Below are 13,213 nucleotides of genomic sequence, written 5' to 3'. Positions count from 1 at the left end.
AGTGCTGGGCAACTGGATAACTTCATGCAAAAAGAGTGAAGTTGGAGCTCTTCCTCAATATATCACTAACTCAAAATGGATCACCAATAGAAATACATGAACCAAAACTATAATAAGACTTTTAGAAGACAATGGGCAAATCTTCATGACCTTGGATTTGGTGATGGATTTTCAGATTTGACACCAAAAGCACAAGCAACAAGAAAATTACAAACTTTGCATTAAGAGATAATCAAGAATGTGGAAAGACAACCTACCAAAGAGAAAATATTTGCAAGTCATATATCTGATTGGGGTTTAACACTGAAATTATAAAGAACTTTTGTAACAACAAAAAGATAATTGAGCTCAATGAAAAAGTCAGCAAAGGAATTAAATAGACATTTCTTCAAAGATACACAAAATGACAGTAAGCACATGATAAGGGGTTCAACATCGTTGCTAAAGAATGCAAATCAAAACCGCAATGAGATTGCACTTCACACCCACTAAGATGGATTTAATGGAAAAAAAGGGAAAGTTGGTAAGTATGTAGAGAAATAGGAACTCTGATGCATTGCTTGTGAGAATGTAAAATGGTGCAACCACTATGGAAAACTGGCAGTTCCTCAAAAAGTTAAGCATAGAACTACCATATGACCCAGCAATTCCACTTCTAGGTATATACCCAAGAGAAATGAAAATACATATCCACACAGAAGCTTGTATACGAATGTGGCAGCATTATAATAACCAGTAGTTGGAATCAACCCAACTGTCCCTCAATGAATGGATAAACGGATATATTAAGATATTGAATGGAATACTATTCAGCCGTAAAAGGGATGAAATGTTGATACATGCTGCCACTTGGATAAACCTCAAAAACATAATGCTAAATGAAAGCCAAAGGTCACATGATTCTTTTTATATGAAATACTACGTAAAACCGGAGAGACGGAAAGCTGATTAGAAGTTACCAGGGGGTGGGGGAAATAGAGAGTGATTACTTACTGGATATTGGGTGTTTTAATGTGGTGATGAAAACGTTTTGAAACTAGAAATAGCTGGTAGTTGCACAACATTCTAAATACACTAAGTACCATTGAGTTCCAATGGTCAAAGTGGTTAATTGTTATGTGAATTTGACCTTAATTAAAGAAGGACAAGAAAGTTTCTTCACGGAGAGTTTACCAAGGCTTTTCATCGTGGGAAGGATCGTCCCAGCGGAGGAAAAGGCTAAGGAGTAGTAGATCAGGGAGGTGCGCTTGGCAGCAGCAGCTTTTGGCAGAAGTGTCAATGGTTGGCTCAGATAGTGTCAGAGGAACCTGTACCTTGAGCAGCACAAACTGCAAAGCAGGGCTGAGGCAACCCTCTGAGTAGCCTCCCATCTACCTGCCAGGTGTGACCCAGAAGAATTTACTCCTGGCCTGAGCCGAAAAGCAGGGACTTACACACTTACTACACAAATAAACATAAATCAACAAAGGGAAACCGTGGAGTCACACATTGCCTAGTGGTTAAGCAGAGTAAAAATCCTGGATGCTCAAAATTCTTGAAAATAGATTAAAACTCTCTTTAAAGTATAATCTATACAGTTCTGTGTATACAGCCCTACATAGAAAAATCTTAGACACATTTGCTTTTGAGAACCATTGACTAAATTAAGAGAACAAACAAAAGGAAAAGTCTGCAATCAGATATCTGGGCATTCTGACCATTGTTATCTTTAAGATAACTCGTAAGTCCTTGATGGTGAAAGAAGTTTGGGTAGAGAATTCTGATGTGCTTTGACTTGTCTATCGACTTTACTCCAGTTTTCATATTAAGCGTCTATAAAATTAGTTCAATTAGTAAATTGGTCTGTGGCTGTGAGGACTAACTGAGATAACAGAATAAAGGTATTAAGTTTGCAGCTGGATTTAAGTCTTAAATTTTGCTTGGTTAGACCCACTTGCATACTATTCCATAGTTTACGTATTCTGCTGTTTCTTTAAAAAATATTATACAAACTCATTAAAGAATGGCTATGGAAAGAAAATACCATGTTTCCCCGAAAATAAAACCCAGCCGGACCACCAGCCCTAATGTGTCTTTTGGAACAAAAATTAATATAAGACCTGGTCTTATTTTACTATAAGACTGGGTATAATATAATGTAATATGAAATATAATACTAGGTCTTATATCAATTTTTGCTCCAAAAGACACATTAGGGCTGGTGGTCTGGCCAGGTCTTATTTTCAGGGAAACAGGGTACTGAGTCCCAACACCCCAACCATTCAATGTTAGCCTTTGTCTGCTTGTTGGGTTTTGTGGTCTTAAGTACTCAACTTTCTTTTTTTTTGTTTTTTTTTTTAAAGATTTTATTGGAGAAGGGGAACAGGACTTTATTGGAGAACAGTGTGTACTTCTGGGACTTTTCCAACTTAAGTTGTTGTCCTTTCAGTCTTAGCTGTGGAGGGTGCAGCTAAGCTCCAGGTCCAGTTGCTGTTTTCTAGTTGCAGGGGGTGCAGCCCACCATCCCCTGCGGGAGTCGAGGAGTTGAACTGGCAACCTTGTGGTTGAGAGCCCACTGGCCCATGTGGGAATCGAACCGGCAGCTTTTGGAGTTAGGAGCATGGAGCTCTAACCGCCTGAGCCACCGGGCCGGCTCCTCTATTTCTTTTAACATGAAAAAACCTTATCTCCAGATCTTTGCAAACATAATGATGTTAGTATTTCATTAAGTGAACATAACACTATTAACTAATTCTCTGTAATTGGACATTTACAGCAGTTTTTTCATTAACAAAGTAATGATCATATTATTGCATAAAGAGTTTTCTATATTTAATCATTAAAAAAGGAACTTCTGCAGCAAAGGATGTAAATGTTTTAATTAACTTTCTTAAAATTTGAGTCAATTTGTCCTGTTAAAAAACAGACATAACTACACTTTTCACAACATGCTCCTCAGAATTGGTAATTGTCATTAAGAGGAAATACACTTTTCTAGTTTGACAACTGAAAATGATAACATCATTGTATTTTGTTTATTTCAAAGGAGGGATTTAAGCATTTTGTTATTTCTTCTTTTGTGTATTGTCTTAAAAATTTTGTGATAGACGTTTTTCCATTTTACATGTTTTCATAATGATTACTCGGTGTATGTCTAGCGAGTGTAACATAACTCAGTCATTCTTCCCGTTTTGGGAATTCGTATTATTTCTGATTTCTTATGACTGCAAATACAGGCAGGCAGTAAAATATTTTGTGTAGATATGTTTTTTCTTTGGGTTTTCTAAGATTCTAGGAGCCATGCTAATGATTCAAAGGCGGACCTAGGAAGAAGGAAACGCTCATTTACCAAATCCAGGTATATGCATAAAATATCTCTGGGAGGCTACACACTAGGAATTGTCCAGTTTTGTTGCCTTGGGGAAAGGAACCTAGTTCGAGGGGAATTGGAATGAAAGGGAGAATTTCCATTGTACACTATTTAGAATTTTTAAAATGTTGAGCCATGTGAATGCATTACTTAGTTAAAAAAATTAAGTACATTTTAAAAATTAAAAATAGTGAAATAAAAATGGTGACTTAAAAAGGATAAATCCACTAGGGGGCAGCATTGCTCCGCCAGGAAGAAGGGAGCAGCAACTGCATGGGCTCTTATGCGCAAGTGTGTTGCTGAAATTGTGGGTTGTTTTTTTTCTTTTTTACCTAGTGTATTGTTCTAATTTTCTACGATGGCCTATACAGAAATATAATACACTTTAAGGAAGTGTCAAGCCCTGCACCTCTTTAGCTGTGGGGTTGTACTCCTATATTTGTGTATAAATTACTAAATGTAGAGTTACTGAGGAAGAAGGGTGGTTACATTTCATGTTGATAGATATGCCGAATAGCCCTCCGATTGTATTATCCTGCACTATTAACAGTGCACACAGCTCTCACATCCTTGCCAACACAGGGTATTGTGACATTGTTAGATCTTGTTCGGTCTGATAAGTTAAAAAAATATCTCCTTGTGTTAATGTGTATATGTTTGATTTTAAGGGAGGCTAGTTATGTTTTCACATATTTAAAAGCAATTTATTTTTCTGTGAAGTACTTCCCCCATTGTAATGAAGGCAGGGAATTTGCCTAGGTTGTTTGCAATTGCTCCGTGCCCTCAACACACGTTGAATGAATGAATGAATGAACCTGAGCTCCAGGTTTCTAATCTGTGAAATGAGGGTTGCGTCTTGTTGCCTCCTGGGAGGTAGGTTGACTCCTTCACCAAATTTGGGCTGGAGAGCTGAGACGGAGGGCTCTATACATGCATCAAGGGGGTAGGAAAAGATTAATTTTTGACATACTGAGGCTTTCTGTGGAGAGTAGGGCAGGCTCCTGAGCACATCTGAAAATGGCTTAAGGGAGCAAGGAGGGGTGTCTGGCCCATTTTACTGTGCTTAGGGGGTAGGACTGTGGTAATGGTCCTACAAGAGGGCCAGAGCTTGCAGGGCGTAAACTTCCCATAGGTATCAAAGGAGGGAGCCCACAGGCTTTCTTACAGCAACATAAAAAAATGAAGCCAGACATTATTATGTGATAATAGAATCTCATCTCATTGAAGATTGAACGATGTACTATACATAATAAGGTTAGCACAGAGGAAATTGCCAATAAATATTGGCCATTATTGTTGTTCTTGAGTCTTTCAATTCTAACTTTGTAAAGGGAGAGTTTTTTTTCTTTTGAATATACACAGTTTTTTGTTTTTTTCAGGCGTGAGATCTATAGTTAGAGGATTTGCTTATTCTTTTGTAGGATGAGGCTTACATCTGTTTCTTCCGTGGACCAGGTACAGTGTTTTGCATGGAGTTAATGAAAGAACATACCCATGTCCAGGGTGGCTCATATTGAGGACCATGCACAGTGCTGGGCACTTCATGTGCATTTGTCATGGAATACTAGCTGACATGGGTGAAAGAGAATATCCCTGGGGTGTGGGGTGGGGAGGTTGGTTGGTAAAGCTGATCACATGCACAGCATATGATCCAGCAATTGAATTCCTAGAATATATGTATACATATCCAACAGAAATGCTGACATATGTTTACAGACAAGAATGTATATATATGTATATATATTGCAAGTCAATTCAGAATAGCCCCAAACTGGAAAGTACGCAAATATCCATTAATAGTAAACTGGAGAAATTGTAGTCTATCCAGAGAATACTGCACATCAAGGATCTACAAGAACACACAGCCATATGGATGGATCCTCTGTACAGAATGTCAAGTGAGAGAGCCAAAGACCAAACACAAAATACATACTGTGTAATTCCATTCACATGAAGCACAAAAACTAATCTTTGCTTGTAGAATCTGGGATAATGGTTTCCCTGGGAGCAGGCACAAAGGGAGTTTCTAGGGTAACGTTCTGTTTCTTGATCCAGGTGCTGGTTACTCAGTGGGCTCAGTTTGTAAATATTCAGCAAGCTGCTCGCTTTTGATATGAATTCATTTCTGAATGTATGTTAAGCCCCTATAAAAATATCCTCATTGGGGAAAATCTAAAAGGAAATTTACTGTGTTAACTGTGGCAGTGTCTAGGTGATGAGACTCTGGCTAGTGTTTCCCTTCTCTTTATGCTCCTAATTTACTACCATTCATTCATTTATTCATTCAATGAGTACTTCTTGAATGCTCGATATGTACTAGACACTGTTCTATTTACCTCCGCTGGGTATATAAGAGTAAACAAAATAGAATTCTCTGTAGTTGATGAGCTTACATTCTAGAAGGGGGAGAAGGACAACAAATAGTAACCATGTAAATACATTATGTCAAATGGTAATAATTGCTCTGGATTAAATGAAACCAGGAAGAGGGAGATACAAAGTGCTATCAGTGTGGTGCTATTTAATCAGAGTGGTCAGAAAAGGCCCTACTGAGAAAGAACAATTTGAACAGAAACCTATGGCTTTGAGCCATGCAGATATGGTTGGGGATGGAGCAAAAGGACTCCAGGTAGAGGGTACAGCAACTGCAAAGACACTGAAGTGGGAGCACACTGTATTTTTCAGAGAATAGCAAGAAGGTCACAGTGCCAGTTATCCAATTATTGTATCTCAGGTCCAAATCCACCCTTCAGTGCCTGCTCTGTAGCTAGACTCAAAATATTATTGCCCTCTGGTATGATGTTAAGGTTTGTCAGTAGTGGGTGCTAGAGAGACATCGTAGGAAGACAGAGGGCTTTTTTTTCTGGTTTGGTGTGCCCTCAGCAGGATTCTATATCATGCATTGCTTCTCCAGGCCCAGCTCCCACAGCCTGGGTGGTCTCTCCAGCCCTGGGGGCTTCTGCAGACGAGATGGCTTCTTTATCACTGGCTCTTGCAATGCTCTGGGCCATCAGCACCCAGCGACCAACAGGGAATCCCTGTCATGTCAACTTAGAGCTGCTTCCTCACCTCCCTACCCAAGCGCTGTAGTCTTACCAGGGCAAGGCAGGCCATGAGGAAGGACTGCAGCTCTGCTGATGATGGGACTGACTTTATTGGAGAAGAGTGCAGAAAATTACATGCCCAGGGTTGATGTAAACAAGAGTGATATCAGTGGCAAACAATCAGAGAAGGCCAACATTATGGCAGATTAAGGCCTCTTTACTGATTGGGGCAAACAACAGACAGGTAAACCAGCCAGAAATTTAACAAGGGAGCTCTGAAAAGTGGGTCTTGATAAGATCCTACCTATCCCTGGTGGTCTGGAAGACTAAGCTCATGCCCAAGGCTGTGAGCACCTAAGGAGAGACAAGAGAGGATCCCAGCCATCTATTCTTCTCTGCTTGAATGTGAGATCTTGTAAACACAGAATATAAAAGTTGGGGCCCACTTATAAATTGCCTGAGCTTTGAATGTGTTCCTGAAACCACCCACAGATTCATTACCAAAGGATGGAAGCCTTACCAACTCAAGGTGTTTAAGCACAACCTCTAACTAATTACGTGCTGATCCAGGGGTGACTCTAGGAAGTCAAGCTTAAAAATAAGTACAAGAATTAAAAACACAAGAAACTCTAAGTACCATATACTCCATAGAATTAATCAGGTGAACAAATCCCAGACACAAATAAAGGAACAAATAAACAGCAATAACAACCACCGATCCTGGGGGGATTAGAATTCAGAGTTGCAGCAATATATGATATAAAATGTCCAATCTTCAACAAAGGATGGCACACACACACACACACACACACACACACTCCTACAAACCAGAAAAATGTGACCTCCATCCAGAAAAAAGCAGTCAATACACAATTCTGAGGGGGCCCAGATGTTAGATTAAGCAGACAAAGACTTCAGGTATTATCAACATGTTTGCCTAACAGATTATAGAACATTCCACTCGACAGCAACAGAATACACATTTTCGTAAGCACTCACTGAACGTTCTTGAGGATGGACTATATTGTAGTCAATAAAACAAGCCTCAATCAATTACAATTTTAAATTAAACTTTTAATTTTGAGATAACTATAGATTCACATGCAGTTGTAAGAAATAATACAGAGAGATTCTGAGCACTGTTTACCCAGTACTCCAATGGAAACATCTTGTCAAACTACAGTACATCACAACCAGGATATTGACATTGATGCAGTCAAGATAGAGAACATTCCATACAAAGACCCTTGTGCTGTTGTGCTTCCTTTTATATCCACACGCTATTTCACTCCCACTCTCTCCTTAACCTCAGGCAACCACTAACCAATTCTCCATTTTATAAGTGTGTCATTTCAAGAATGTTATATGAATGGAATTGTACAATATATAACCTTTTTTTAAACATACAATATTACAATAGTTTCAAGGGTACAGCATAGTTGTTAACATTTGTAGACCTAAACAAGTGATCACCATGATAAGACTAGCAACCATCTGACACCGTACCATATTATTGACTATATTCCCCATGCTGTATGTTATATACCCATGACTTATTTGTTTTATATCTGGAAATTTGAACTACTTATTGCCCTTCACCCTTTCCACCCTTTTTAATTTTTCAATTACAGTTGACATTCAATATTATTTTACTTTTTATTGAATATTTTTATTCAATATTAATTTATTTTTTCAGGGGTACAGAATAGTGATTAGATATTTATATAATTTAAGAGGTGACCCCCTGAATAGTCTAATGCCCATGTGGCACTATACATAGTTATTACCATATTATTGACTATATTTCCTGTACTGTACTTTACAGCCCTGTGACTATTTTGTAACTACAAGTTTGCACTTTTTAATCCCGTCACCTTTTTCACCCTGCCCCCCAACTTTCTCTCATCTATCATCTCAAATCTAGTATCCATCGGACACCATACATAGTTATTACAATATTATTGACTATATTCCTATGCTGTACCCTACAGCCCCATGACTACATTGTAACAACCAATTTGTACTTCTTAATCGCTTCACCTTTCTCCCCCAACCCCCAACCTCCCTCCCATCTGGCAGCCATCAAAATGTTCTCTGTATCTATGAGTTTGTTTCTGATTTGTTTGTTTGCTTATTTTGTTCTTTAGATGCAAAATCACATTGCATCTGTCTTTCTTGGTCTGATATACTCCACTCAGCACAATACCCTCCAGGTCCATCCATGCCACCACAAATGACAAGAACCCATTCCCTTCCATGGCCTAGGAATATTCCACTGTATATACGTACCACCTCCTCTGTATCCATTCTTTCATCGATGGACACCCAGGCTGCCTCCATACCTTGGCCATCGTAAACAACGCTGCAGTGAACATATGGATGCCCACATTCATTCAAAGTAGCGTTTTGGGTTTCTTTGGCTAAATACCCAGAAGTGGGATTGCTGGGTTCTTCTTTGTCTCTTGTTATAGCTTTTGTTTTAAAGTCTATTTTGTCTGGTATAAGTATGGCTACAACAGCCTTTTTTTTTCATGAAATGTCTATTTCCATATTTTTACTTTCCATCTGTGTCTTTCATCTGAAACGAGTCTCTTGTAGGCAGCATATGTAAGGATTTTGTTTTCTTATCCATTCAGCCCTCCTATGTCTTTTGATTGGAGCATTTAATCCATTTATATTGAAAGTAATTTTTGATAGATCTGTCGCTATTGCCATTTTATTACTCATAATTTTGATTCCCCTTTTTCCCCCTCATCTTAAAGAAGTCCCTCTGACATTCCTTGTAATACTGGTTTGATGTTGATGAACTCCTTCAGCTTCTTCTTGTCTGGGAAGCTCTTTATCTGTCCTTTGATTTTAAATGATAGCCTTGCTCAGTAGTGTAGTCTTTGGTTGTAGGTTCTTGCTTTTCATCACTTTGAATATTTCCTGTCAATTCCTTCGAGCCTGCAAAGTTTCTGTTGAGAAATCAGGTGACTATCTTACGGGAACTCTCTTATAAGTTACTAGTTACCTTTAGGATTCTCTCTTTGTCTTTAAACTTTCCCATTTTAATTGTAATGTGTTTTGGTGTGGGCCTGTTTGGGTTCATCTTGTTTGGGACTCTCTGCACTTTCTAGACTTGTATGCCTATTTCCTTCTCCAGGTTAGGAAAATTTTTTAGTAATTATTTCTTCAAATAGGTTCTCAAACCCTTTCTTTCTCTCTTCTCTTTCTGGTACTCCTATAATACAACTGTTGTTACACTTGAGGTTGCCCCAGAGGTCACTTAAATTATCCTCATTGTTTTGGGTTCTTTTTTCTTTTTGCTGTTACGATTGGGTGTTTTCTGTTACTTTGTCTTCCAAATCGCTGATTTGATCCTCTGCTTCATCTAGTCTGCTTGTGATTCCTTCTAGTGCATTCTTCATTTCAGTTGTTGTATTCTTCACTTCTGACTGGTTCTTTTTTATGGTTTCTATGTCCTTTTTTATGCTTGCTATCTCTTTGATGAAGTTCTCACTGAGTTCTTTGAGCATCCTTATTTTTTTTTTTTAAAGATTTTATTGGGGAAGGGGAACAGGACTTTATTGGGGAACAGTGTGTACTTCCAGGGCTTTTTCCAAGTTATTGTCCTTTCAATCTTAGTTATGGAGGGCATAGCTCAGCTCCAGGTCCAGTTGCCGTTGTTAGTTGCAGGGGCACAGCCCACCATCCCTTGCACAAGTCAAGCTGGCAACTTTGAGAGCTCCAACAAACTGAGCCATCCAGGAGCTCAGTGGTAGCCTTGAGCATCCTTATAACCATTGTTTTGAATTCTGTCTCTGGTAGTTTGCTTGCCTCCGTTTTGCTTGTTTTTTTCCCCCTGAAGTTTTTTCCTATTCTTTTATTTGGAATGTATTTCTTTGTTTCTGCTTCCCTGTGTTTCTTTCTATACATGAGATAGATCTGCTATGTCCCAGTCTTGGCTGGGTGGCCTTATGTAGTAGGTGCCCTGTGTGACCCTGGCACAGTCTCCCTGGTCACCTGCTCCAGGTGCTCCAGGAGTGTCCCTTGTGTGGGTTGTGTGTGCCATTCTCTTATAGTTGAGCTTGATTGCTATTGGCACATCAGTGGGTGAAATTGACCCTCAGGCTGATTGGCTGTGGGGTTTGGCCATATCCATAGCTTACAGGCTGCTACATGGGTGGCTTACCCATGTAGTGTGTGGGATTCACACCAGTGGGCTCTGGTGCCTATTGAGACTCTCCCTTTTGTATGCTGCTTGTAGGTCTAATTGGGCAGTGCTCTGCTATGGTCTGAAGTCAACCTTCAGGTATGTGGGTTCTGGGGTCTCTTGGGAGGGGCTCCAGTGCAGGCCTATGTATCTACTGCCTATAATCAGGTGGGGACTACCTGGTAGGAGCTACAAAGTAATCTGTGGTTTTTCACTGTCTGTGCTAAACCTGGAGGCATGTAAGAGAGGCCATGCTGTGAACGGAGGATGGCTGCCACCTGGCCTGGGATAGCTCTGCAAAAAGCCAGGACACCCTGAGGCCTGCTGCCACATGTCGACTCCCTTAAAGTTCAGCCACTGATAAAACCTAGTGTGGTATGCAAGTTGGGTGAGGCAGGATCTCAGGGAGTCACCAGAGTGGGAAGAGTTGTGTTTAACAGGTTAATGTAGATTCTACTTTAGTGCCAGTTCTGATCCTGGAGTTATTCAGGAAAAGTCTCAGAGCACAATGAGGCCAGTTTTTGCCTGCTTGGGGCCCGTGAACTCCAATAGTGTTCCAAGAAAGAGGGCAATGTGGATGGGGCTGTCTGCTCACCATGAAAGTGCCTCTGGAATTGGGGGAGTTGGGTGGGGCATGGTCCCAGTGAATCAGCAGGGTGGAGCCCCTGAGCTCATAGACCAGTCAAATTCAGATTTGGCCCTAAACATAAGGGGTGGGCTCAACACATTAAAGATGGCAGCTGCCTGCTGGGCTGCACGGGATGAGGACCCCACACAGGGAAAATGGTGACTGTCCTCCAGCCCTGGCTTTGAAATCACACACCTCAGTCTGCTCCCTGTATGCCTCTGATGCACCCCGAGACACTATCTCTCCACTGGAGCCCAAGGTGAGTGCCCAAAAGAGTGAGTTTGTATACAGGCAGCTTAAAAGGACCTCTGGGTTTCCGGCAACCTTCTGACCCACCCGGATAGTTGGAATCCTCTTCCTGGCACCAGTATTCTGGAGGAGGAATCTGGAATGGGGATGAGGTTCTTTGCTCCTCTGAGGGGAAACTCCGTGGCCAAGGGGAAACTCCGTGGCCCTCCCTATTTTCAACTGCCACATGGAGGTTTGGGACCTTCCTGTTCTTGTCTCTGTCCCCCCTACCAGTCTCAACATGGTTTCTTCTTTATATCCTTAATTATAAAACTTCTGTTCAGCCAGACTTCAGTTGGTTCTCCAGGTTGATTGTTCTAAAACTTAGTTGTAATTTTAATGTGTTCATGGAAGAAAGCAGGCATGGTGTTTATTTACTCCACCATCTTGGATCTCTCCCCAGCATATAAACTTTTAGAACTGGTTTCTTTTACTTAGAATAATTCTATGGAGATTCTGCCATGTGTTGTGTGTATCAATAGTCCAGTTTTCATATTGCTGAGTAGTATTCCATGGTATGGTTGTACTTCAGCTTAATTACTCACCAGTTGAAGGACATCTAGATTGTTTCCAGTTTGAGGGCTACTACAACTAGAACATCTATAAACATCTATGTAGCTTTTTGTGTGAACACAAGTTTCATTTCCTGGGATAAATGCCCAGGAGTGCAATTTCTGAATTGTATGTTAATTGCATCTTTCATTTCCTTCTCTTTTCTTTCCTCTTCCTCCTCCTCCTCCTCTTCCTCCTCCTCCTCCTCCTCCTCCTCCTCCTCCTTCTCCTCTTTCTTCTCCTCCTCAACCTCCTCTTTCTACTCGCTTAGAAAATGCCAAACTATTTTCCAGAGCAGATGTAACATTTTACAATTACCCCAGCAATGTAAGAGTAATCAAATTTCTCTGCATCCTTGCCAGCATTTGGTATTGTCACTGTTTTCAAAATTTTTTTAAGCCATTTTGTTGGTATGTAGTGCTGTCTCATTGTAGTTTTAATCTGCACTTCCCTAAGGGCTAATAATATTGAACATCTTTTCATGTGCTTATTTGCCATCTGTATATCCTCTTCAGTGAAAAGTTTATGTCTTTTATCTATTTTCTTAATTAGATTGGTTTTTTACTGTTGAATTTTTAAGAGAGTTTATGTACTTTAGATACTAATTGTTTGTCAATTAGATATGTGGCTTGCAAACATTTTCTCCCAATAGCTTTTTTTTTAAAAAAAAAATCCCCTTAACAGGATCTTTCACAGAGCAAGAGTGTTGAATTTTGATAAAATCCAATTTGTCAATTTTTTTGCTGCAATTTTGATAGGAATTGTATTAAACTGGCTGTCTCTCTCGAGATGCTCACTCTTGCAACCCACACACTATGTTGTGAGGAAGCCCAGGCCAAGTGGACCGGTCCTAGGTAGCTGACGGACCCAGCTTAGGGCTTAGCCGATGATCCCAGACCCAGCCTTTTAGCTGCTCCAGAGGTCACCAGGTTGAGCAGAGATGAGCTACTTCTAACAAGTCCTGCTCAAATTGCAGATTAAAGAGCAAAATAATTGTTGTCATTATTTTAAGCCTTAAGTTATAGGTTGGCTTGTTACACAGCAATTGGTAACTGAAACATACAGCAACTGTGTCAGCAGAAATCACCTGGTTAGGACACTGCCCAGGGCTCTGCCACCTGTGATGCCCTCTGAGCATTCCTTCCATCCTAATCTCT

The sequence above is a fragment of the Rhinolophus hipposideros genome, assembly GCF_964194185.1.
Source record: "Rhinolophus hipposideros genome assembly, chromosome: 22".
NCBI lineage: Eukaryota > Metazoa > Chordata > Mammalia > Chiroptera > Rhinolophidae > Rhinolophus > Rhinolophus hipposideros.
The sequence above is the reverse complement of the archived record's forward strand: the minus strand, read 5'-3'. Positions refer to the sequence as shown.